Source organism: Pseudophryne corroboree, assembly GCF_028390025.1.
Source record: "Pseudophryne corroboree isolate aPseCor3 chromosome 7 unlocalized genomic scaffold, aPseCor3.hap2 SUPER_7_unloc_1, whole genome shotgun sequence".
NCBI classification, from domain to species: Eukaryota; Metazoa; Chordata; class Amphibia; order Anura; family Myobatrachidae; genus Pseudophryne; species Pseudophryne corroboree.
The window spans coordinates 944,791-970,647 of NW_026967608.1; the positions used below are offsets into that span (position 1 = coordinate 944,791).

Sequence of the window (25,857 nt, forward strand, 5' to 3'; positions counted from 1 at the left end):
ACAATAACTTTTACCATTTTAATTTGTTTTAATAGTATATTGACAGTATAGTTTTCTTTAAAAAATCCACTTAATTTTCTTTACCCTATTATTAAAAGGGTAATTGACAAAAACAAACTACATTGTCACCAGAAGAGCAATACAAAATGTACAAGTGATATATTAAAATCATCTTTCCAGCTTGAATTTCAATGATGCATTGGGGCAACAATTTTGTGAGAAACATCTTCACCCTTAAATAAAGATTTTCTTAATTCCTAACCTGTGTGCTAATTAGATATCACCTTGTTTTCACATTAAACAGACTTCTACATGAGAAAGCAGCAAGGATGCAGTGGCGTTAATGTTTCCTGGTGTCAACCTGTATTATTTCAGTAGACATTGAAATGAGGATGCATCTTGCTGCCTTTCCAATGAAGCAAGTTTAATTTAGTAATAGGTGAAAAACCATCCCTACAAAGGTGTTAATCAGAGACTTGGCTTTGTGGACACTTTTCAAAGAACAAATTTGTTAGCATAAAAATAAAGCCAGAAAATGAAGAGCTGTTTAATCACTCAATTGGATTTTTCTGCCAGCATATTTCTTTTTCTCTGCAAACCACTGCTAAATTGTGCTTCCTATCTGTTTTTATAAAATCACTGAATCAAATCTAACTCTGATTACATCAGAGAAGGCCAGGTACCCTACACCAGAACAGGGGGTTTGAAATTTTGACTTGTCTACTTAAAGATCACCAAAATCTGATAACAAGGTCAATTACGTCCCTGGGTGGAATTGAACCACCAACCTTTTGGTTTATAGCCGAACACACTAACTGATTGCGCCACAGAGACACTTTGCAAAATACATACTGACAAAGGCTAATAAGCATTCATCTAAAACGTTTCCTAGAAAAACTTTAAAAAGTCAATAATCTGGAGAGTTTTTGTAAGATGTTTCTTCCATCCACCAACGAAGAAACACATTGGTACTTTCCCATGATGAGTGAGTGCTTCAGGATCTCTTGCACTTACATGTGCAGCAGAGTACTGCAATGGAAGCATGCTGGGCCCATAACCCAGAGGTAGGCAGATTAAAACTATCCTCTGCTATATGCATTTTTTTTGTTAATTAAAGTAATCCAAAACTGGGATTGATATTTTTGCTCTTTTATTTTTCATTAAAGTACAATAACTTTTACCATTTTAATTTGTTTTAATAGTATATTGAAAGTATTGTTTTCTTTTAAAAATCCACTTAATTTTCTTTACCCTATTATTAAAATGGTAATTGACAAAAACAAACTACATTGTCACCAGAAGAGCAATACAAAATGTACAAGTGATATATTAAAATCATCTTTCCAGCTTGAATTTCAATGATGCATTGGGGCAACGATTTTGTGAGAAACATTTTCACCCTTAAATAAAGATTTTCTTAATTCCTTACCTGTGTGCTAATTAGATATCACCTTGTTTTCACATTAAACAGACTTCCACATGAGAAAGCAGCAAGGATGCAGTGGCGTTAATGTTTCCTGGTGTCAACCTGTATTATTTCAGTAGACATTGAAATGAGGATGCATCTTGCTGCCTTTCCAATGAAGCAAGTTTAATTTAGTAATAGGTGAAAAACCATCCTTACAAAGGTGTTAATCAGAGACTTGGCTTTGTGGACACTTTTCAGAGAACAAATTTGTTAGCATAAAAATAAAGCCAGAAAATGAAGAGCTGTTTAATCACTCAATTGGATTTTTTTTGCCAGCATATTTCTTTTTCTCTGCAACCCACTGCTAAATTGTGCTTCCTAGCTGTTTTTATAAAATCACTTAATCAAATCTAACTCTGATTACATCAGAGAAGGCCAGGTACCCTACACCATAAGAGTGGGTTTGAAATTTTGACTTGTCTACTTAAAGATCACCAAAATCTGATAGCAAGGTCAATTACGTCCCTGGGTGGGATTGAACCACCAACCTTTTGGTTAATAGCCATACACACTAACTGATTGCGCCACAGAGACACTTTGCAAAAGTACATACTGACAAAGGCTAATAAGCATTCATCTAAAACGTTTCCTAGAAAAACTTTAAAAAGTCAATAATCTGGAGAGTTTTTGTAAGATGTTTCTTCCATCAACCAACGAAGAAACACATTGGTACTTTCCCATGATGAGTGAGTGCTTCAGGATCTATTGCACTTACATGTGCAGCAGAGTACAGCAATGGAAGCATGCTGGGCACATAACCCAGAGGTAGGCAGATTGAAACCATCCTGTGCTATATGCATTTTTTTTTGTTAATTAAAGTAATCCAAAACTGGGATTGATATGTTGGCTCTTTTATTTTTACTTACAGTACAATAACTTTTACCATATTAATTTGTTTTAATAGTATATTAAAAGTATTGTTTTCTTTCAAAAATCCACTTAATTTTCTTTACCCTATTATTAAAATGGTAATTGACAAAAACAAACTACATTGTCACCAGAAGAGTAATACAAAATGTACAAGTGATATTAAAATCATCTTTCCAGCTTGAATTTCAATGATGCATTGGGGCAACGATTTTGTGAGAAACATTTTCACCCTTAAATAAAGATTTTCTTAATTCCTTACCTGTGTGCTAATTAGATATCACCTTGTTTTCACATTAAACAGACTTCCACATGAGAAAGCAGCAAGGATGCAGTGGCGTTAATGTTTCCTGGTGTCAACCTGTATTATTTCAGTAGACATTGAAATGAGGATGCATCTTGCTGCCTTTCCAATGAAGCAAGTTTAATTTAGTAATAGGTTAAAAACCATCTTTACAAAGGTGTTAATCAGAGACTTGGCTTTGTGGACACTTTTCAGAGAACAAATTTGTTAGCATAAAAATAAAGCCAGAAAATGAAGAGCTGTTTAATCACTCAATTGGATTTTTTTTGCCAGCAGATTTCTTTTTCTCTGCAACCCACTGCTAAATTGTGCTTCCTAGCTGTTTTTATAAAATCACTGAATCAAATCTAACTCTGATTACATCAGAGAAGGCCAGGTACCCTACACCAGAACAGGGGGTTTGAAATTTTGACTTGTCTACTTAAAGATCACCAAAATCTGATAACAAGGTCAATTACGTCCCTGGGTGGGATTGAACCACCAACCTTTTGGTTAATAGCCGTGCACACTAACTGATTGTGCCACAGAGACACTTTGCAAAAGTCCATACTGACAAAGGCTAATAAGCATTCATATAAAACTTTTCCTAGAAAAACTTTAAAAAGTCAATAATCTGGAGAGTTTTTGTAAGATGTTTCTTCCATCAACCAACGAAGAAACACATTGGTACTTTCCCATGATGAGTGAGTGCTTCAGGATCTCTTGCACTTACATGTGCAGCAGAGTACTGCAATGGAAGCATGCTTGGCCCATAACCCAGCGGTAGGCAGATTGAAACTATCCTCTGCTATATGCATTTTTTTTGTTAATTAAAGTAATCCAAAACTGGGATTGATATGTTGGCTCTTTTATTTTTACTTACAGTACAATAACTTTTACCATTTTAATTTGTTTTAATAGTATATTAAAAGTATTGTTTTCTTTCAAAAATCCACTTAATTTTCTTTACCCTATTATTAAAATGGTAATTGACAAAAACAAACTACATTGTCACCAGAAGAGTAATACAAAATGTACAAGTGATATATTAAAATCATCTTTCCAGCTTGAATTTCAATGATGCATTGGGGCAACGATTTTGTGAGAAACATTTTCACCCTTAAATAAAGATTTTCTTAATTCCTTACCTGTGTGCTAATTAGATATCACCTTGTTTTCACATTAAACAGACTTCCACATGAGAAAGCAGCAAGGATGCAGTGGCGTTAATGTTTCCTGGTGTCAACCTGTATTATTTCAGTAGACATTGAAATGAGGATGCATCTTGCTGCCTTTCCAATGAAGCAAGTTTAATTTAGTAATAGGTTAAAAACCATCTTTACAAAGGTGTTAATCAGAGACTTGGCTTTGTGGACACTTTTCAGAGAACAAATTTGTTAGCATAAAAATAAAGCCAGAAAATGAAGAGCTGTTTAATCACTCAATTGGATTTTTTTTGCCAGCATATTTCTTTTTCTCTGCAACCCACTGCTAAATTGTGCTTCCTAGCTGTTTTTATAAAATCACTGAATCAAATCTAACTCTGATTACATCAGAGAAGGCCAGGTACCCTACACCATAAGAGGGGGTTTGAAATTTTGACTTGTCTACTTAAAGATCACCAAAATCTGATAACAAGGTCAATTACGTCCCTGGGTGGGATTGAACCACCAACCTTTTGGTTAATAGCCATACACACTAACTGATTGCGCCACAGAGACACTTTGCAAAAGTACATACTGACAAAGGCTAATAAGCATTCATCTAAAACTTTTCCTAGAAAAACTTTAAAAAGTCAATAATCTGGAGAGTTTTTGTAAGATGTTTCTTCCATCAACCAACGAAGAAACACATTGGTACTTTCCCATGATGAGTGAGTGCTTTAGGATCTATTGCACTTACATGTGCAGCAGAGTACAGCAATGGAAGCATGCTGGGCACATAACCCAGAGGTAGGCAGATTGAAACTATCCTCTGCTATATGCATTTTTTTTTGTTAATTTTAGTAATCAAAACTGGGATTGATATTTTTGCTTTTTTATTTTTACTTAAAGTACAATAACTTTTACCATTTTAATTTGTTTTAATAGTATATTGACAGTATAGTTTTCTTTAAAAAATCCACTTAATTTTCTTTACCCTATTATTAAAAGGGTAATTGACAAAAACAAACTACATTGTCACCAGAAGAGCAATACAAAATGTACAAGTGATATATTAAAATCATCTTTCCAGCTTGAATTTCAATGATGCATTGGGGCAACGATTTTGTGAGAAACATCTTCACCCTTAAATAAAGATTTTCTTAATTCCTTACCTGTGTGCTAATTAGATATCACCTTGTTTTCACATTAAACAGACTTCTACATGAGAAAGCAGCAAGGATGCAGTGGCGTTAATGTTTCCTGGTGTCAACCTGTATTATTTCAGTAGACATTGAAATGAGGATGCATCTTGCTGCCTTTCCAATGAAGCAAGTTTAATTTAGTAATAGGTGAAAAACCATCCCTACAAAGGTGTTAATCAGAGACTTGGCTTTGTGGACACTTTTCAGAGAACAAATTTGTTAGCATAAAAATAAAGCCAGAAAATGAAGAGCTGTTTAATCACTCAATTGGATTTTTTTTGCCAGCATATTTCTTTATCTCTGCAACCCACTGCTAAATTGTGCTTCCTAGCTGTTTTTATAAAATCGATGAATCAAATCTAACTCTGATTACATCAGAGAAGGCCAGGTACCCTACACCATAACAGGGGGTTTTAAATTTTGACTTGTCTACTTAAAGATCACCAAAATCTGATAACAAGGTCAATTACGTCCCTGGGTGGGAGTGAACCACCAACCTTTTGATTAGTAGCCGGACACACTAACCGATTGCGCCACAGAGACACTTTGCAAAAAGTGCTTACTGACAAAGGCTAATAAGCATACATCTAGAACGTTTCCTAGAAAAACTTTAAAAAGTCAATAATCTGGAGAGTTTTTGTAAGATGTTTCTTCCATCAACCAACGAAGAAACACATTGGTACTTTCCATTGATGACTGAGTGCTTCAGGATCTCTTGCACTTACATGTGCAGCAAAGTACTGCAATGGAAGCATGCTGGGCCCATAACCCAGAGGTAGGCAGATTAAAACTATCCTCTGCTATATGCATTTTTTTTGTTAATTAAAGTAATCCAAAACTGGGATTGATATTTTTGCTCTTTTATTTTTCATTAAAGTACAATAACTTTTACCATTTTAATTTGTTTTAATAGTATATTGAAAGTATTGTTTTCTTTTAAAAATCCACTTAATTTTCTTTACCCTATTATTAAAATGGTAATTGACAAAAACAAACTACATTGTCACCAGAAGAGCAATACAAAATGTACAAGTGATATATTAAAATCATCTTTCCAGCTTGAATTTCAATGATGCATTGGGGCAACGATTAATAATCTGGAGAGTTTTTGTAAGATGTTTCTTCCATCAACCAATGAAGAAACACATTGGTACTTTCCCATGATGAGTGAGTGCTTCAGGATCTCTTGCACTTACATGTGCAGCAGAGTACTGCAATGGAAGCATACAGGGCCCATAACCCAGAGGTAGGCAGATTGAAACTATCCTTTGCTATATGCATTTTTTTTGTTAATTTAAGTAATCAAAACTGGGATTGATATTTTTGCTCTTTTATTTTTACTTAAAGTACAATAACTTTTACCATTTTAATTTGTTTTAATAGTATATTGACAGTATAGTTTTCTTTAAAAAATCCACTTAATTTTCTTTACCCTATTATTAAAAGGGTAATTGACAAAAACAAACTACATTGTCACTAGAAGAGCAATACAAAATGTACAAGTGATATATTAAAATCATCTTTCCAGCTTGAATTTCAATGATGCATTGGGGCAACGATTTTGTGAGAAACATCTTCACCCTTAAATAAAGATTTTCTTAATTCCTTACCTGTGTGCTAATTAGATATCACCTTGTTTTCACAATAAACAGACTTCTACATGAGAAAGCAGCAAGGATGCAGTGGCGTTAATGTTTCCTGGTGTCAACCTGTATTATTTCAGTAGACATTGAAATGAGGATGCATCTTGCTGCCTTTCCAATGAAGCAAGTTTAATTTAGTAATAGGTGAAAAACCATCCCTACAAAGGTGTTAATCAGAGACTTGGCTTTGTGGACACTTTTCAGAGAACAAATTTGTTAGCATAAAAATAAAGCCAGAAAATGAAGAGCTGTTTAATCACTCAATTGGATTTTTTTTGCCAGCATATTTCTTTTTCTCTGCAACCCACTGCTAAATTGTGCTTCCTAGCTGTTTTTATTAAATCACTGAATCAAATCTAACTCTGATTACATCAGAAAAGGCCAGGTACCCTACACCATAACAGGGGGTTTGAAATTTTGACTTGTCTACTTAAAGATCACCAAAATCTGATAACAAGGTCAATAACGTCCCTGGGTGGGATTGAACCACCAACCTTTTGGTTAGTAGCCGGATACACTAACCGATTGCGCCACAGAGACACTTCGCTAAAAATACATTCTGACAAAGGCTAATAAGCATACATCTAGAACGTTTCCTAGAAAAACTTTAAAAAGTCAATAATCTGGAGAGTTTTTGTAAAATGTTTCTTCCATCAACCAACGAAGAAACACATTGGTACTTTCCCATGATGAGTGAGTGCTTCAGGATCTCTTGCACTTACATGTGCAGCAGAGTACTGCAATGGAAGCATGCTGGGCCCATAACCCAGAGGTAGGCAGATTGAAACTATCCTTTGCTATATGCATTTTTTTTGTTAATTTTAGTAATCAAAACTGGGATTGATATTTTTGCTCTTTTATTTTTACTTGAAGTACAATAACTTTTACCATTTTAATTTGTTTGAATAGTATATTGACAGTATAGTTTTCTTTAAAAAATCCACTTAATTTTCTTTACCCTATTATTAAAAGGGTAATTGACAAAAACAAACTACATTGTCACCAGAAGAGCAATACAAAATGTACAAGTGATATATTAAAATCATCTTTCCAGCTTGAATTTCAATGATGCATTGGGGCAACGATTTTGTGAGAAACATCTTCACCCTTAAATAAAGATTTTCTTAATTCCTTACCTGTGTGCTAATTAGATATCACCTTGTTTTCACATTAAACAGACTTCCACATGAGAAAGCAGCAAGGATGCAGTGGCGTTAATGTTTCCTGGTGTCAACCTGTATTATTTCAGTAGAAATTGAAATGAGGATGCATCTTGCTGCCTTTCCAATGAAGCAAGTTTAATTTAGTAATAGGTGAAAAACCATCCCTACAAAGGTGTTAATCAGAGACTTGGCTTTGTGGACACTTTTCAGAGAACAAATTTGTTAGCATAAAAATAAAGCCAGAAAATGAAGAGCTGTTTAATCACTCAATTGGATTTTTTTTGCCAGCATATTTCTTTTTCTCTGCAACCCACTGCTAAATTGTGCTTCCTATCTGTTTTTATAAAATCACTGAATCAAATCTAACTCTGATTACATCAGAGAAGGCCAGGTACCCTACACCATAACAGGGGGTTTGAAATTTTGACTTGTCTACTTAAAGATCACCAAAATCTGATAACAAGGTCAATTACGTCCCTGGGTGGGATTGAACCACCAACCTTTCGGTTAGTAGCCAGACACACTAACCGATTGCGCCACAGAGACACTTTGTAAAAAGTACATACTGACAAAGGCTAATAAGCATACATCTGGAACGTTTCCTAGAAAAACTTTAAAAAGTCAATAATCTGGAGAGTTTTTGTAAGATGTTTCTTCCATCAACCAACGAAGTAACACATTGGTACTTTCCCATGATGAGTGAGTGCTTCAGGATCTCTTGCACTTACATGTGCAGCAGAGTACTGCAATGGAAGCATGCTGGGCCCATAACCCAGAGGTAGGCAGATTGAAACTATCCTTTGCTATATGCATTTTTTTTGTTAATTTAAGTAATCAAAACTGGGATTGATATTTTTGCTCTTTTATTTTTACTTAAAGTACAATAACTTTTACCATTTTAATTTGTTTTAATAATATATTGACAGTATAGTTTTCTTTAAAAAATCCACTTAATTTTCTTTACCCTATTATTAAAAGGGTAATTGACAAAAACAAACTACATTGTCACCAGAAGAGCAATGCAAAATGTACAAGTGATATATTAAAATCATCTTTCCAGCTTGAATTTCAATGATGCATTGGGGCAACAATTTTGTGAGAAACATCTTCACCCTTAAATAAAGATTTTCTTAATTCCTAACCTGTGTGCTAATTAGATATCACCTTGTTTTCACATTAAACAGACTTCTACATGAGAAAGCAGCAAGGATGCAGTTGCGTTAATGTTTCCTGGTGTCAACCTGTATTATTTCAGTAGACATTGAAATGAGGATGCATCTTGCTGCCTTTCCAATGAAGCAAGTTTAATTTAGTAATAGGTGAAAAACCATCCCTACAAAGGTGTTAATCAGAGACTTGGCTTTGTGGACACTTTTCAAAGAACAAATTTGTTAGCATAAAAATAAAGCCAGAAAATGAAGAGCTGTTTAATCACTCAATTGGATTTTTCTGCCAGCATATTTCTTTTTCTCTGCAAACCACTGCTAAATTGTGCTTCCTATCTGTTTTTATAAAATCACTGAATCAAATCTAACTCTGATTACATCAGAGAAGGCCAGGTACCCTACACCAGAACAGGGGGTTTGAAATTTTGACTTGTCTACTTAAAGATCACCAAAATCTGATAACAAGGTCAATTACGTCCCTGGGTGGGATTGAACCACCAATCTTTTGGTTTATAGCCGTACACACTAACTGATTGCGCCACAGAGACACTTTGCAAAAGTACATACTGACAAAGGCTAATAAGCATTCATCTAAAACGTTTCCTAGAAAAACTTTAAAAAGTCAATAATCTGGAGAGTTTTTGTAAGATGTTTCTTCCATCCACCAACGAAGAAACACATTGGTACTTTCCCATGATGAGTGAGTGCTTCAGGATCTCTTGCACTTACATGTGCAGCAGAGTACTGCAATGGAAGCATGCTGGGCCCATAACCCAGAGGTAGGCAGATTAAAACTATCCTCTGCTATATGCATTTTTTTTGTTAATTAAAGTAATCCAAAACTGGGATTGATATTTTTGCTCTTTTATTTTTCATTAAAGTACAATAACTTTTACCATTTTAATTTGTTTTAATAGTATATTGAAAGTATTGTTTTCTTTTAAAAATCCACTTAATTTTCTTTACCCTATTATTAAAATGGTAATTGACAAAAACAAACTACATTGTCACCAGAAGAGCAATACAAAATGTACAAGTGATATATTAAAATCATCTTTCCAGCTTGAATTTCAATGATGCATTGGGGCAACGATTTTGTGAGAAACATTTTCACCCTTAAATAAAGATTTTCTTAATTCCTTACCTGTGTGCTAATTAGATATCACCTTGTTTTCACATTAAACAGACTTCCACATGAGAAAGCAGCAAGGATGCAGTGGCGTTAATGTTTCCTGGTGTCAACCTGTATTATTTCAGTAGACATTGAAATGAGGATGCATCTTGCTGCCTTTCCAATGAAGCAAGTTTAATTTAGTAATAGGTGAAAAACCATCCTTACAAAGGTGTTAATCAGAGACTTGGCTTTGTGGACACTTTTCAGAGAACAAATTTGTTAGCATAAAAATAAAGCCAGAAAATGAAGAGCTGTTTAATCACTCAATTGGATTTTTCTGCCAGCATATTTCTTTTTCTCTGCAAACCACTGCTAAATTGTGCTTCCTATCTGTTTTTATAAAATCACTGAATCAAATCTAACTCTGATTACATCAGAGAAGGCCAGGTACCCTACACCAGAACAGGGGGTTTGAAATTTTGACTTGTCTACTTAAAGATCACCAAAATCTGATAACAAGGTCAATTACGTCCCTGGGTGGGATTGAACCACCAACCTTTTGGTTTATAGCCGAACACACTAACTGATTGCGCCACAGAGACACTTTGCAAAATACATACTGACAAAGGCTAATAAGCATTCATCTAAAACGTTTCCTAGAAAAACTTTAAAAAGTCAATAATCTGGAGAGTTTTTGTAAGATGTTTCTTCCATCCACCAACGAAGAAACACATTGGTACTTTCCCATGATGAGTGAGTGCTTCAGGATCTCTTGCACTTACATGTGCAGCAGAGTACTGCAATGGAAGCATGCTGGGCCCATAACCCAGAGGTAGGCAGATTAAAACTATCCTCTGCTATATGCATTTTTTTTGTTAATTAAAGTAATCCAAAACTGGGATTGATATTTTTGCTCTTTTATTTTTCATTAAAGTACAATAACTTTTACCATTTTAATTTGTTTTAATAGTATATTGAAAGTATTGTTTTCTTTTAAAAATCCACTTAATTTTCTTTACCCTATTATTAAAATGGTAATTGACAAAAACAAACTACATTGTCACCAGAAGAGCAATACAAAATGTACAAGTGATATATTAAAATCATCTTTCCAGCTTGAATTTCAATGATGCATTGGGGCAACGATTTTGTGAGAAACATTTTCACCCTTAAATAAAGATTTTCTTAATTCCTTACCTGTGTGCTAATTAGATATCACCTTGTTTTCACATTAAACAGACTTCCACATGAGAAAGCAGCAAGGATGCAGTGGCGTTAATGTTTCCTGGTGTCAACCTGTATTATTTCAGTAGACATTGAAATGAGGATGCATCTTGCTGCCTTTCCAATGAAGCAAGTTTAATTTAGTAATAGGTGAAAAACCATCCTTACAAAGGTGTTAATCAGAGACTTGGCTTTGTGGACACTTTTCAGAGAACAAATTTGTTAGCATAAAAATAAAGCCAGAAAATGAAGAGCTGTTTAATCACTCAATTGGATTTTTTTTGCCAGCATATTTCTTTTTCTCTGCAACCCACTGCTAAATTGTGCTTCCTAGCTGTTTTTATAAAATCACTTAATCAAATCTAACTCTGATTACATCAGAGAAGGCCAGGTACCCTACACCATAAGAGTGGGTTTGAAATTTTGACTTGTCTACTTAAAGATCACCAAAATCTGATAGCAAGGTCAATTACGTCCCTGGGTGGGATTGAACCACCAACCTTTTGGTTAATAGCCATACACACTAACTGATTGCGCCACAGAGACACTTTGCAAAAGTACATACTGACAAAGGCTAATAAGCATTCATCTAAAACGTTTCCTAGAAAAACTTTAAAAAGTCAATAATCTGGAGAGTTTTTGTAAGATGTTTCTTCCATCAACCAACGAAGAAACACATTGGTACTTTCCCATGATGAGTGAGTGCTTCAGGATCTATTGCACTTACATGTGCAGCAGAGTACAGCAATGGAAGCATGCTGGGCACATAACCCAGAGGTAGGCAGATTGAAACTATCCTGTGCTATATGCATTTTTTTTTTGTTAATTAAAGTAATCCAAAACTGGGATTGATATGTTGGCTCTTTTATTTTTACTTACAGTACAATAACTTTTACCATATTAATTTGTTTTAATAGTATATTAAAAGTATTGTTTTCTTTCAAAAATCCACTTAATTTTCTTTACCCTATTATTAAAATGGTAATTGACAAAAACAAACTACATTGTCACCAGAAGAGTAATACAAAATGTACAAGTGATATTAAAATCATCTTTCCAGCTTGAATTTCAATGATGCATTGGGGCAACGATTTTGTGAGAAACATTTTCACCCTTAAATAAAGATTTTCTTAATTCCTTACCTGTGTGCTAATTAGATATCACCTTGTTTTCACATTAAACAGACTTCCACATGAGAAAGCAGCAAGGATGCAGTGGCGTTAATGTTTCCTGGTGTCAACCTGTATTATTTCAGTAGACATTGAAATGAGGATGCATCTTGCTGCCTTTCCAATGAAGCAAGTTTAATTTAGTAATAGGTTAAAAACCATCTTTACAAAGGTGTTAATCAGAGACTTGGCTTTGTGGACACTTTTCAGAGAACAAATTTGTTAGCATAAAAATAAAGCCAGAAAATGAAGAGCTGTTTAATCACTCAATTGGATTTTTTTTGCCAGCAGATTTCTTTTTCTCTGCAACCCACTGCTAAATTGTGCTTCCTAGCTGTTTTTATAAAATCACTGAATCAAATCTAACTCTGATTACATCAGAGAAGGCCAGGTACCCTACACCAGAACAGGGGGTTTGAAATTTTGACTTGTCTACTTAAAGATCACCAAAATCTGATAACAAGGTCAATTACGTCCCTGGGTGGGATTGAACCACCAACCTTTTGGTTAATAGCCGTGCACACTAACTGATTGTGCCACAGAGACACTTTGCAAAAGTCCATACTGACAAAGGCTAATAAGCATTCATATAAAACTTTTCCTAGAAAAACTTTAAAAAGTCAATAATCTGGAGAGTTTTTGTAAGATGTTTCTTCCATCAACCAACGAAGAAACACATTGGTACTTTCCCATGATGAGTGAGTGCTTCAGGATCTCTTGCACTTACATGTGCAGCAGAGTACTGCAATGGAAGCATGCTTGGCCCATAACCCAGCGGTAGGCAGATTGAAACTATCCTCTGCTATATGCATTTTTTTTGTTAATTAAAGTAATCCAAAACTGGGATTGATATGTTGGCTCTTTTATTTTTACTTACAGTACAATAACTTTTACCATTTTAATTTGTTTTAATAGTATATTAAAAGTATTGTTTTCTTTCAAAAATCCACTTAATTTTCTTTACCCTATTATTAAAATGGTAATTGACAAAAACAAACTACATTGTCACCAGAAGAGTAATACAAAATGTACAAGTGATATATTAAAATCATCTTTCCAGCTTGAATTTCAATGATGCATTGGGGCAACGATTTTGTGAGAAACATTTTCACCCTTAAATAAAGATTTTCTTAATTCCTTACCTGTGTGCTAATTAGATATCACCTTGTTTTCACATTAAACAGACTTCCACATGAGAAAGCAGCAAGGATGCAGTGGCGTTAATGTTTCCTGGTGTCAACCTGTATTATTTCAGTAGACATTGAAATGAGGATGCATCTTGCTGCCTTTCCAATGAAGCAAGTTTAATTTAGTAATAGGTTAAAAACCATCTTTACAAAGGTGTTAATCAGAGACTTGGCTTTGTGGACACTTTTCAGAGAACAAATTTGTTAGCATAAAAATAAAGCCAGAAAATGAAGAGCTGTTTAATCACTCAATTGGATTTTTTTTGCCAGCATATTTCTTTTTCTCTGCAACCCACTGCTAAATTGTGCTTCCTAGCTGTTTTTATAAAATCACTGAATCAAATCTAACTCTGATTACATCAGAGAAGGCCAGGTACCCTACACCATAAGAGGGGGTTTGAAATTTTGACTTGTCTACTTAAAGATCACCAAAATCTGATAACAAGGTCAATTACGTCCCTGGGTGGGATTGAACCACCAACCTTTTGGTTAATAGCCATACACACTAACTGATTGCGCCACAGAGACACTTTGCAAAAGTACATACTGACAAAGGCTAATAAGCATTCATCTAAAACTTTTCCTAGAAAAACTTTAAAAAGTCAATAATCTGGAGAGTTTTTGTAAGATGTTTCTTCCATCAACCAACGAAGAAACACATTGGTACTTTCCCATGATGAGTGAGTGCTTTAGGATCTATTGCACTTACATGTGCAGCAGAGTACAGCAATGGAAGCATGCTGGGCACATAACCCAGAGGTAGGCAGATTGAAACTATCCTCTGCTATATGCATTTTTTTTTGTTAATTTTAGTAATCAAAACTGGGATTGATATTTTTGCTTTTTTATTTTTACTTAAAGTACAATAACTTTTACCATTTTAATTTGTTTTAATAGTATATTGACAGTATAGTTTTCTTTAAAAAATCCACTTAATTTTCTTTACCCTATTATTAAAAGGGTAATTGACAAAAACAAACTACATTGTCACCAGAAGAGCAATACAAAATGTACAAGTGATATATTAAAATCATCTTTCCAGCTTGAATTTCAATGATGCATTGGGGCAACGATTTTGTGAGAAACATCTTCACCCTTAAATAAAGATTTTCTTAATTCCTTACCTGTGTGCTAATTAGATATCACCTTGTTTTCACATTAAACAGACTTCTACATGAGAAAGCAGCAAGGATGCAGTGGCGTTAATGTTTCCTGGTGTCAACCTGTATTATTTCAGTAGACATTGAAATGAGGATGCATCTTGCTGCCTTTCCAATGAAGCAAGTTTAATTTAGTAATAGGTGAAAAACCATCCCTACAAAGGTGTTAATCAGAGACTTGGCTTTGTGGACACTTTTCAGAGAACAAATTTGTTAGCATAAAAATAAAGCCAGAAAATGAAGAGCTGTTTAATCACTCAATTGGATTTTTTTTGCCAGCATATTTCTTTATCTCTGCAACCCACTGCTAAATTGTGCTTCCTAGCTGTTTTTATAAAATCGATGAATCAAATCTAACTCTGATTACATCAGAGAAGGCCAGGTACCCTACACCATAACAGAGGGTTTTAAATTTTGACTTGTCTACTTAAAGATCACCAAAATCTGATAACAAGGTCAATTACGTCCCTGGGTGGGAGTGAACCACCAACCTTTTGATTAGTAGCCGGACACACTAACCGATTGCGCCACAGAGACACTTTGCAAAAAGTGCTTACTGACAAAGGCTAATAAGCATACATCTAGAACGTTTCCTAGAAAAACTTTAAAAAGTCAATAATCTGGAGAGTTTTTGTAAGATGTTTCTTCCATCAACCAACGAAGAAACACATTGGTACTTTCCATTGATGACTGAGTGCTTCAGGATCTCTTGCACTTACATGTGCAGCAAAGTACTGCAATGGAAGCATGCTGGGCCCATAACCCAGAGGTAGGCAGATTAAAACTATCCTCTGCTATATGCATTTTTTTTGTTAATTAAAGTAATCCAAAACTGGGATTGATATTTTTGCTCTTTTATTTTTCATTAAAGTACAATAACTTTTACCATTTTAATTTGTTTTAATAGTATATTGAAAGTATTGTTTTCTTTTAAAAATCCACTTAATTTTCTTTACCCTATTATTAAAATGGTAATTGACAAAAACAAACTACATTGTCACCAGAAGAGCAATACAAAATGTACAAGTGATATATTAAAATCATCTTTCCAGCTTGAATTTCAATGATGCATTGGGGCAACGATTAATAATCTGGAGAGTTTTTGTAAGATGTTTCTTCCATCAACCAATGAAGAAACACATTGGTACTTTCCCATGATGAGTGAGTGCTTCAGGATCTCTTGCACTTACATGTGCAGCAGAGTACTGCAATGGAAGCATACAGGGCCCATAACCCAGAGGTAGGCAGATTGAAACTATCCTTTGCTATATGCATTTTTTTTGTTAATTTAAGTAATCAAAACTGGGATTGATATTTTTGCTCTTTTATTTTTACTTAAAGTACAATAACTTTTACCATTTTAATTTGTTTTAATAGTATATTGACAGTATAGTTTTCTTTAAAAAATCCACTTAATTTTCTTTACCCTATTATTAAAAGGGTAATTGACAAAAACAAACTACATTGTCACTAGAAGAGCAATACAAAATGTACAAGTGATATATTAAAATCATCTTTCCAGCTTGAATTTCAATGATGCATTGGGGCAACGATTTTGTGAGAAACATCTTCACCCTTAAATAAAGATTTTCTTAATTCCTTACCTGTGTGCTAATTAGATATCACCTTGTTTTCACAATAAACAGACTTCTACATGAGAAAGCAGCAAGGATGCAGTGGCGTTAATGTTTCCTGGTGTCAACCTGTATTATTTCAGTAGACATTGAAATGAGGATGCATCTTGCTGCCTTTCCAATGAAGCAAGTTTAATTTAGTAATAGGTGAAAAACCATCCCTACAAAGGTGTTAATCAGAGACTTGGCTTTGTGGACACTTTTCAGAGAACAAATTTGTTAGCATAAAAATAAAGCCAGAAAATGAAGAGCTGTTTAATCACTCAATTGGATTTTTTTTGCCAGCATATTTCTTTTTCTCTGCAACCCACTGCTAAATTGTGCTTCCTAGCTGTTTTTATTAAATCACTGAATCAAATCTAACTCTGATTACATCAGAAAAGGCCAGGTACCCTACACCATAACAGGGGGTTTGAAATTTTGACTTGTCTACTTAAAGATCACCAAAATCTGATAACAAGGTCAATAACGTCCCTGGGTAGGATTGAACCACCAACCTTTTGGTTAGTAGCCGGATACACTAACCGATTGCGCCACAGAGACACTTCGCTAAAAATACATTCTGACAAAGGCTAATAAGCATACATCTAGAACGTTTCCTAGAAAAACTTTAAAAAGTCAATAATCTGGAGAGTTTTTGTAAAATGTTTCTTCCATCAACCAACGAAGAAACACATTGGTACTTTCCCATGATGAGTGAGTGCTTCAGGATCTCTTGCACTTACATGTGCAGCAGAGTACTGCAATGGAAGCATGCTGGGCCCATAACCCAGAGGTAGGCAGATTGAAACTATCCTTTGCTATATGCATTTTTTTTGTTAATTTAAGTAATCAAAACTGGGATTGATATTTTTGCTCTTTTATTTTTACTTGAAGTACAATAACTTTTACCATTTTAATTTGTTTGAATAGTATATTGACAGTATAGTTTTCTTTAAAAAATCCACTTAATTTTCTTTACCCTATTATTAAAAGGGTAATTGACAAAAACAAACTACATTGTCACCAGAAGAGCAATACAAAATGTACAAGTGATATATTAAAATCATCTTTCCAGCTTGAATTTCAATGATGCATTGGGGCAACGATTTTGTGAGAAACATCTTCACCCTTAAATAAAGATTTTCTTAATTCCTTACCTGTGTGCTAATTAGATATCACCTTGTTTTCACATTAAACAGACTTCCACATGAGAAAGCAGCAAGGATGCAGTGGCGTTAATGTTTCCTGGTGTCAACCTGTATTATTTCAGTAGAAATTGAAATGAGGATGCATCTTGCTGCCTTTCCAATGAAGCAAGTTTAATTTAGTAATAGGTGAAAAACCATCCCTACAAAGGTGTTAATCAGAGACTTGGCTTTGTGGACACTTTTCAGAGAACAAATTTGTTAGCATAAAAATAAAGCCAGAAAATGAAGAGCTGTTTAATCACTCAATTGGATTTTTTTTGCCAGCATATTTCTTTTTCTCTGCAACCCACTGCTAAATTGTGCTTCCTATCTGTTTTTATAAAATCACTGAATCAAATCTAACTCTGATTACATCAGAGAAGGCCAGGTACCCTACACCATAACAGGGGGTTTGAAATTTTGACTTGTCTACTTAAAGATCACCAAAATCTGATAACAAGGTCAATTACGTCCCTGGGTGGGATTGAACCACCAACCTTTCGGTTAGTAGCCAGACACACTAACCGATTGCGCCACAGAGACACTTTGTAAAAAGTACATACTGACAAAGGCTAATAAGCATACATCTGGAACGTTTCCTAGAAAAACTTTAAAAAGTCAATAATCTGGAGAGTTTTTGTAAGATGTTTCTTCCATCAACCAACGAAGTAACACATTGGTACTTTCCCATGATGAGTGAGTGCTTCAGGATCTCTTGCACTTACATGTGCCGCAGAGTACTGCAATGGAAGCATGCTGGGCCCATAACCCAGAGGTAGGCAGATTGAAACTATCCTTTGCTATATGCATTTTTTTTGTTAATTTAAGTAATCAAAACTGGGATTGATATTTTTGCTCTTTTATTTTTACTTAAAGTACAATAACTTTTACCATTTTAATTTGTTTTAATAGTATATTGACAGTATAGTTTTCTTTAAAAAATCCACTTAATTTTCTTTACCCTATTATTAAAAGGGTAATTGACAAAAACAAACTACATTGTCACCAGAAGAGCAATGCAAAATGTACAAGTGATATATTAAAATCATCTTTCCAGCTTGAATTTCAATGATGCATTGGGGCAACAATTTTGTGAGAAACATCTTCACCCTTAAATAAAGATTTTCTTAATTCCTAACCTGTGTGCTAATTAGATATCACCTTGTTTTCACATTAAACAGACTTCTACATGAGAAAGCAGCAAGGATGCAGTTGCGTTAATGTTTCCTGGTGTCAACCTGTATTATTTCAGTAGACATTGAAATGAGGATGCATCTTGCTGCCTTTCCAATGAAGCAAGTTTAATTTAGTAATAGGTGAAAAACCATCCCTACAAAGGTGTTAATCAGAGACTTGGCTTTGTGGACACTTTTCAAAGAACAAATTTGTTAGCATAAAAATAAAGCCAGAAAATGAAGAGCTGTTTAATCACTCAATTGGATTTTTCTGCCAGCATATTTCTTTTTCTCTGCAAACCACTGCTAAATTGTGCTTCCTATCTGTTTTTATAAAATCACTGAATCAAATCTAACTCTGATTACATCAGAGAAGGCCAGGTACCCTACACCAGAACAGGGGGTTTGAAATTTTGACTTGTCTACTTAAAGATCACCAAAATCTGATAACAAGGTCAATTACGTCCCTGGGTGGGATTGAACCACCAACCTTTTGGTTTATAGCCGTACACACTAACTGATTGCGCCACAGAGACACTTTGCAAAAGTACATACTGACAAAGGCTAATAAGCATTCATCTAAAACGTTTCCTAGAAAAACTTTAAAAAGTCAATAATCTGGAGAGTTTTTGTAAGATGTTTCTTCCATCCACCAACGAAGAAACACATTGGTACTTTCCCATGATGAGTGAGTGCTTCAGGATCTCTTGCACTTACATGTGCAGCAGAGTACTGCAATGGAAGCATGCTGGGCCCATAACCCAGAGGTAGGCAGATTAAAACTATCCTCTGCTATATGCATTTTTTTTGTTAATTAAAGTAATCCAAAACTGGGATTGATATTTTTGCTCTTTTATTTTTCATTAAAGTACAATAACTTTTACCATTTTAATTTGTTTTAATAGTATATTGAAAGTATTGTTTTCTTTTAAAAATCCACTTAATTTTCTTTACCCTATTATTAAAATGGTAATTGACAAAAACAAACTACATTGTCACCAGAAGAGCAATACAAAATGTACAAGTGATATATTAAAATCATCTTTCCAGCTTGAATTTCAATGATGCATTGGGGCAACGATTTTGTGAGAAACATTTTCACCCTTAAATAAAGATTTTCTTAATTCCTTACCTGTGTGCTAATTAGATATCACCTTGTTTTCACATTAAACAGACTTCCACATGAGAAAGCAGCAAGGATGCAGTGGCGTTAATGTTTCCTGGTGTCAACCTGTATTATTTCAGTAGACATTGAAATGAGGATGCATCTTGCTGCCTTTCCAATGAAGCAAGTTTAATTTAGTAATAGGTGAAAAACCATCCTTACAAAGGTGTTAATCAGAGACTTGGCTTTGTGGACACTTTTCAGAGAACAAATTTGTTAGCATAAAAATAAAGCCAGAAAATGAAGAGCTGTTTAATCACTCAATTGGATTTTTTTTGCCAGCATATTTCTTTTTCTCTGCAACCCACTGCTAAATTGTGCTTCCTAGCTGTTTTTATAAAATCACTTAATCAAATCTAACTCTGATTACATCAGAGAAGGCCAGGTACCCTACACCATAAGAGTGGGTTTGAAATTTTGACTTGTCTACTTAAAGATCACCAAAATCTGATAGCAAGGTCAATTACGTCCCTGGGTGGGATTGAACCACCAACCTTTTGGTTAATAGCCATACACACTAACTGATTGCGCCACAGAGACACTTTGCAAAAGTACATACTGACAAAGGCTAATAAGCATTCATCTAAAACGTTTCCTAGAAAAACTTTAAAAAGTCAATAATCTGGAGAGTTTTTGTAAGATGTTTCTTCCATCAACCAACGAAGAAACACATTGGTACTTTCCCATGATGAGTGAGTGCTTCAGGATCTATTGCACTTACATGTGCAGCAGAGTACAGCAATGGAAGCATGCTGGGCACATAACCCAGAGGTAGGCAGATTGAAACTATCCTGTGCTATATGCATTTTTTTTTTGTTAATTAAAGTAATCCAAAACTGGGATTGATATGTTGGCTCTTTTATTTTTACTTACAGTACAATAACTTTTACCATATTAATTTGTTTTAATAGTATATTAAAAGTATTGTTTTCTTTCAAAAATCCACTTAATTTTCTTTACCCTATTATTAAAATGGTAATTGACAAAAACAAACTACATTGTCACCAGAAGAGTAATACAAAATGTACAAGTGATATTAAAATCATCTTTCCAGCTTGAATTTCAATTATGCATTGGGGCAACGATTTTGTGAGAAACATTTTCACCCTTAAATAAAGATTTTCTTAATTCCTTACCTGTGTGCTAATTAGATATCACCTTGTTTTCACATTAAACAGACTTCCACATGAGAAAGCAGCAAGGATGCAGTGGCGTTAATGTTTCCTGGTGTCAACCTGTATTATTTCAGTAGACATTGAAATGAGGATGCATCTTGCTGCCTTTCCAATGAAGCAAGTTTAATTTAGTAATAGGTGAAAAACCATCTTTACAAAGGTGTTAATCAGAGACTTGGCTTTGTGGACACTTTTCAGAGAACAAATTTGTTAGCATAAAAATAAAGCCAGAAAATGAAGAGCTGTTTAATCACTCAATTGGATTTTTTTTGCCAGCAGATTTCTTTTTCTCTGCAACCCACTGCTAAATTGTGCTTCCTAGCTGTTTTTATAAAATCACTGAATCAAATCTAACTCTGATTACATCAGAGAAGGCCAGGTACCCTACACCAGAACAGGGGGTTTGAAATTTTGACTTGTCTACTTAAAGATCACCAAAATCTGATAACAAGGTCAATTACGTCCCTGGGTGGGATTGAACCACCAACCTTTTGGTTAATAGCCGTGCACACTAACTGATTGCGCCACAGAGACACTTTGCAAAAGTCCATACTGACAAAGGCTAATAAGCATTCATATAAAACTTTTCCTAGAAAAACTTTAAAAAGTCAATAATCTGGAGAGTTTTTGTAAGATGTTTCTTCCATCAACCAACGAAGAAACACATTGGTACTTTCCCATGATGAGTGAGTGCTTCAGGATTACTTGCACTTACATGTGCAGCAGAGTACTGCAATGGAAGCATGCTGGGCCCATAACCCAGCGGTAGGCAGATTGAAACTATCCTCTGCTATATGCATTTTTTTTTGTTAATTAAAGTAATCCAAAACTGGGATTGATATGTTGGCTCTTTTATTTTTACTTACAGTACAATAACTTTTACCATTTTAAATTGTTTTAATAGTATATTAAAAGTATTGTTTTCTTTCAAAAATCCACTTAATTTTCTTTACCCTATTATTAAAATGGTAATTGACAAAAACAAACTACATTGTCACCAGAAGAGTAATACAAAATGTACAAGTGATATATTAAAATCATCTTTCCAGCTTGAATTTCAATGATGCATTGGGGCAACGATTTTGTGAGAAACATTTTCACCCTTAAATAAAGATTTTCTTAATTCCTTACCTGTGTGCTAATTAGATATCACCTTGTTTTCACATTAAACAGACTTCCACATGAGAAAGCAGCAAGGATGCAGTGGCGTTAATGTTTCCTGGTGTCAACCTGTATTATTTCAGTAGACATTGAAATGAGGATGCATCTTGCTGCCTTTCCAATGAAGCAAGTTTAATTTAGTAATAGGTTAAAAACCATCTTTACAAAGGTGTTAATCAGAGACTTGGCTTTGTGGACACTTTTCAGAGAACAAATTTGTTAGCATAAAAATAAAGCCAGAAAATGAAGAGCTGTTTAATCACTCAATTGGATTTTTTTTGCCAGCATATTTCTTTTTCTCTGCAACCCACTGCTAAATTGTGCTTCCTAGCTGTTTTTATAAAATCACTGAATCAAATCTAACTCTGATTACATCAGAGAAGGCCAGGTACCCTACACCAGAACAGGGGGTTTGAAATTTTGACTTGTCTACTTAAAGATCACCAAAACCTGATCACAAGGTCAATTACGTCCCTGGGTGGGATTGAACCACCAACCTTTTGGTTAATAGCCATGCACACTAACTGATTGCGCCACAGAGACACTTTGCAAAAGTCCATACTGACAAATGCTAATAAGCATTCATATAAAACTTTTCCTAGAAAAACTTTAAAAAGTCAATAATCTGGAGAGTTTTTGTAAGATGTTTCTTCCATCAACCAACGAAGAAACACATTGGTACTTTCCCATGATGAGTGAGTGCTTCAGGATCTCTTGCACTTACATGTGCAGCAGAGTACTGCAATGGAAGCATGCTGGGCCCATAACCCAGCGGTAGGCAGATTGAAACTATCCTCTGCTATATGCATTTTTTTTTTGTTAATTAAAGTAATCCAAAACTGGGATTGATATTTTGGCTCTTTTATTTTTACTTAAAGTACAATAACTTTTACCATTTTAATTTGTTTTAATAGTATATTGACAGTATTGTTTTCTTTCAAAAATCCATTTAATTTTCTTTACCCTATTATTAAAAGGGTAATTGACAAAAACAAACTACATTGTCACCAGAAGAGCAATACAAAATGTACAAGTGATATATTAAAATCATCTTTCCAGCTTGAATTTCAATGATGCATTGGGGCAACGATTTTGTGAGAAACATCTTCACCCTTAAATAAAGATTTTCTTAATTCCTTACCTGTGTGCTAATTAGATATCACCTTGTTTTCACATTAAACAGACTTCTACATGAGAAAGCAGCAAGGATGCAGTGGCGTTAATGTTTCCTGGTGTCAACCTGTATTATTTCAGTAGACATTGAAATGAGGATGCATCTTGCTGCCTTTCCAATGAAGCAAGTTTAATTTAGTAATAGGTGAAAAACCATCCCTACAAAGGTGTTAATCAGAGACTTGGCTTTGTGGACACTTTTCAAAGAACATATTTGTTAGCATAAAAATAAAGCCAGAAAATGAAGAGCTGTTTAATCACTCAATTGGATTTTTTTTGCCAGCATATTTCTTTTTCTCTGCAACCCACTGCTAAATTGTGCTTCCTAGCTGTTTTTATAAAATCACTGAATCAAATCTAACTCTGATTACATCAGAGAAGGCCAGGTACCCTACACCATAACAGGGGGTTTGAAATTTTGACTTGTCTACTTAAAGATCACCAAAATCTGATAACAAGGTCAATTACGTCCCTTGGTGGGATTGAACCACCAACCTTTTGGTTAGTAGCCGGATACACTAACCGATTGCGCCACAGAGACACTTTGCAAAAAGTATATACTGACAAAGGCTAATAAGCATACATCTAGAAAGTTTCCTAGAAAAACTTTAAAAAGTCAATAATCTGGAGAGTTTTTGTAAGATGTTTCTTCCATCAACCAACGAAGAAACACATTGGTACTTTCCCATGATGAGTGAGTGCTTCAGGATCTCTTGCACTTACATGTGCAGCAGAGTACTGCAATGGAAGCATGCTGGGCCCATAACCCAGAGGTAGGCAGATTGAAACTATCCTTTGCTATATGCATTTTTTTTTGTTAATTTAAGTAATCAAAACTGGGATTGATGTTTTTGCTCTTTTATTTTTACTTAAAGTACAATAACTTTTACCATTTTAATTTGTTTTAATAGTATATTGTAGAAAAGGGAATTGGTCCCTCCAAAGAAATGGGGAACCAAAGAGAAAAAGCCTCTTTGTGGGTGCACTCTTTCAAAAACAATATATATATATATTATCTTTCAATATTTATTGTGTAAAAAATTATACTTTATTTCGACAATTAAAAATGATGTGTATAGAAAAAAGGGCAAAAATACCTATTGGTATACCCTATAGAACAGATAAATAAGGTACAAAGGTGATTATGTCTCATATAATAAGCTCCTCCAAAATAACAATGTATCTCAAAAGATTCTTTGTAATAGTTTGTAGCAACCCCTGTATATAGTGGTGTGTTTTAGAGTGAGGGCAATAATACCAAAACTCTTAACACGGGATGCGATTTAATAAAATCTGAAATGGAGGAGAGTTGATTAATTACATGCTAGGCGAAAATTTATATGCTGATAACTTAAGTAGGCAAAAAAGGATTATATAGCACTAATATGCTTATTACTGTACTTGTAAAGTATTACACAGTGATATTAAATGTTACACAATAAATGTCAGAAGTAACAAGTCCCACAGTAGGAAGCCGTAACTGACAATCGTTGAATTACCCGGCTAGGGTGAAACGTACGTCCGCTTCTCAAACACTCTGACGTCATTCTGACGTCTTTCCGGGAATCCCGTGTAACGTTCACGGACCCGGATTCGTAGGCAAAACTCCTTACACGCTTCTCAAGCAAGGATATCCACGGGGGCTACAACAGCAGGACCCTCTCTTAATCAGAGGTATTTCGGCGCGCACTCATTGCGGGACGGGAGTGGGTTTCTTCCTGCAATGACAATATTGTTATCAGGATAACCCCTCTCCGTTTCCCGACAACAGCAAGTAACGCCACTGTCTTCCTTCATACCCGCTCCGGCCGCTGACTCTCTCACCTCCCATTCACTGTGACACCTTTTTCACACATGGGAAGGCAGCAGAAGTCAGTGGATCAACGGCACGGGTACTTTCCAATACTCACCTTTATTATTACAAGGTCAATGTTAACCAATTAATATACCAGTTCTGGTTTTTTAGCATAATCATCCTTGCAGTGAAAATCAATATTTGTTACACCTGATTTAGCAGACAGTATTCGTTGTACGCATTAGCGAGACAAATTGATACAAATATAGTATCTAATTCAACGATTGTCAGTTACGGCTTCCTACTGTGGGACTTGTTACTTCTGACATTTATTGTGTAACATTTAATATCACTGTGTAATACTTTACAAGTACAGTAATAAGCATATTAGTGCTATATAATCCTTTTTTGCCTACTTAAGTTATCAGCATATAAATTTTCGCCTAGCATGTAATTAATCAACTCTCCTCCATTTCAGATTTTATTAAATCGCATCCCGTGTTAAGAGTTTTGGTATTATTGCCCTCACTCTAAAACACACCACTATATACAGGGGTTGCTACAAACTATTACAAAGAATCTTTTGAGATACATTATTTTGGAGGAGCTTATTATATGA

At 34.7% G+C, this 25,857-nt stretch overlaps 4 non-coding genes across 4 annotated transcripts; all 4 read right to left on the bottom strand.

The window, feature by feature from the left end:
* Positions 1–760: 760 nt before the first annotated feature.
* Positions 761–834, bottom strand: TRNAY-AUA (transfer RNA tyrosine (anticodon AUA)). Its single transcript has one exon. It is a non-coding gene; the product is annotated as a tRNA-Tyr (tRNA).
* Positions 835–8,243: 7,409 nt separating this feature from the next.
* Positions 8,244–8,317, bottom strand: TRNAS-ACU (transfer RNA serine (anticodon ACU)). Its single transcript has one exon. It is a non-coding gene; the product is annotated as a tRNA-Ser (tRNA).
* Positions 8,318–10,579: 2,262 nt separating this feature from the next.
* Positions 10,580–10,653, bottom strand: TRNAY-AUA (transfer RNA tyrosine (anticodon AUA)). Its single transcript has one exon. It is a non-coding gene; the product is annotated as a tRNA-Tyr (tRNA).
* A 7,410-nt stretch (positions 10,654–18,063) lies between these two features.
* TRNAS-ACU (transfer RNA serine (anticodon ACU)) lies at positions 18,064–18,137 on the bottom strand. Its single transcript has one exon. It is a non-coding gene; the product is annotated as a tRNA-Ser (tRNA).
* Positions 18,138–25,857: the final 7,720 nt, after the last annotated feature.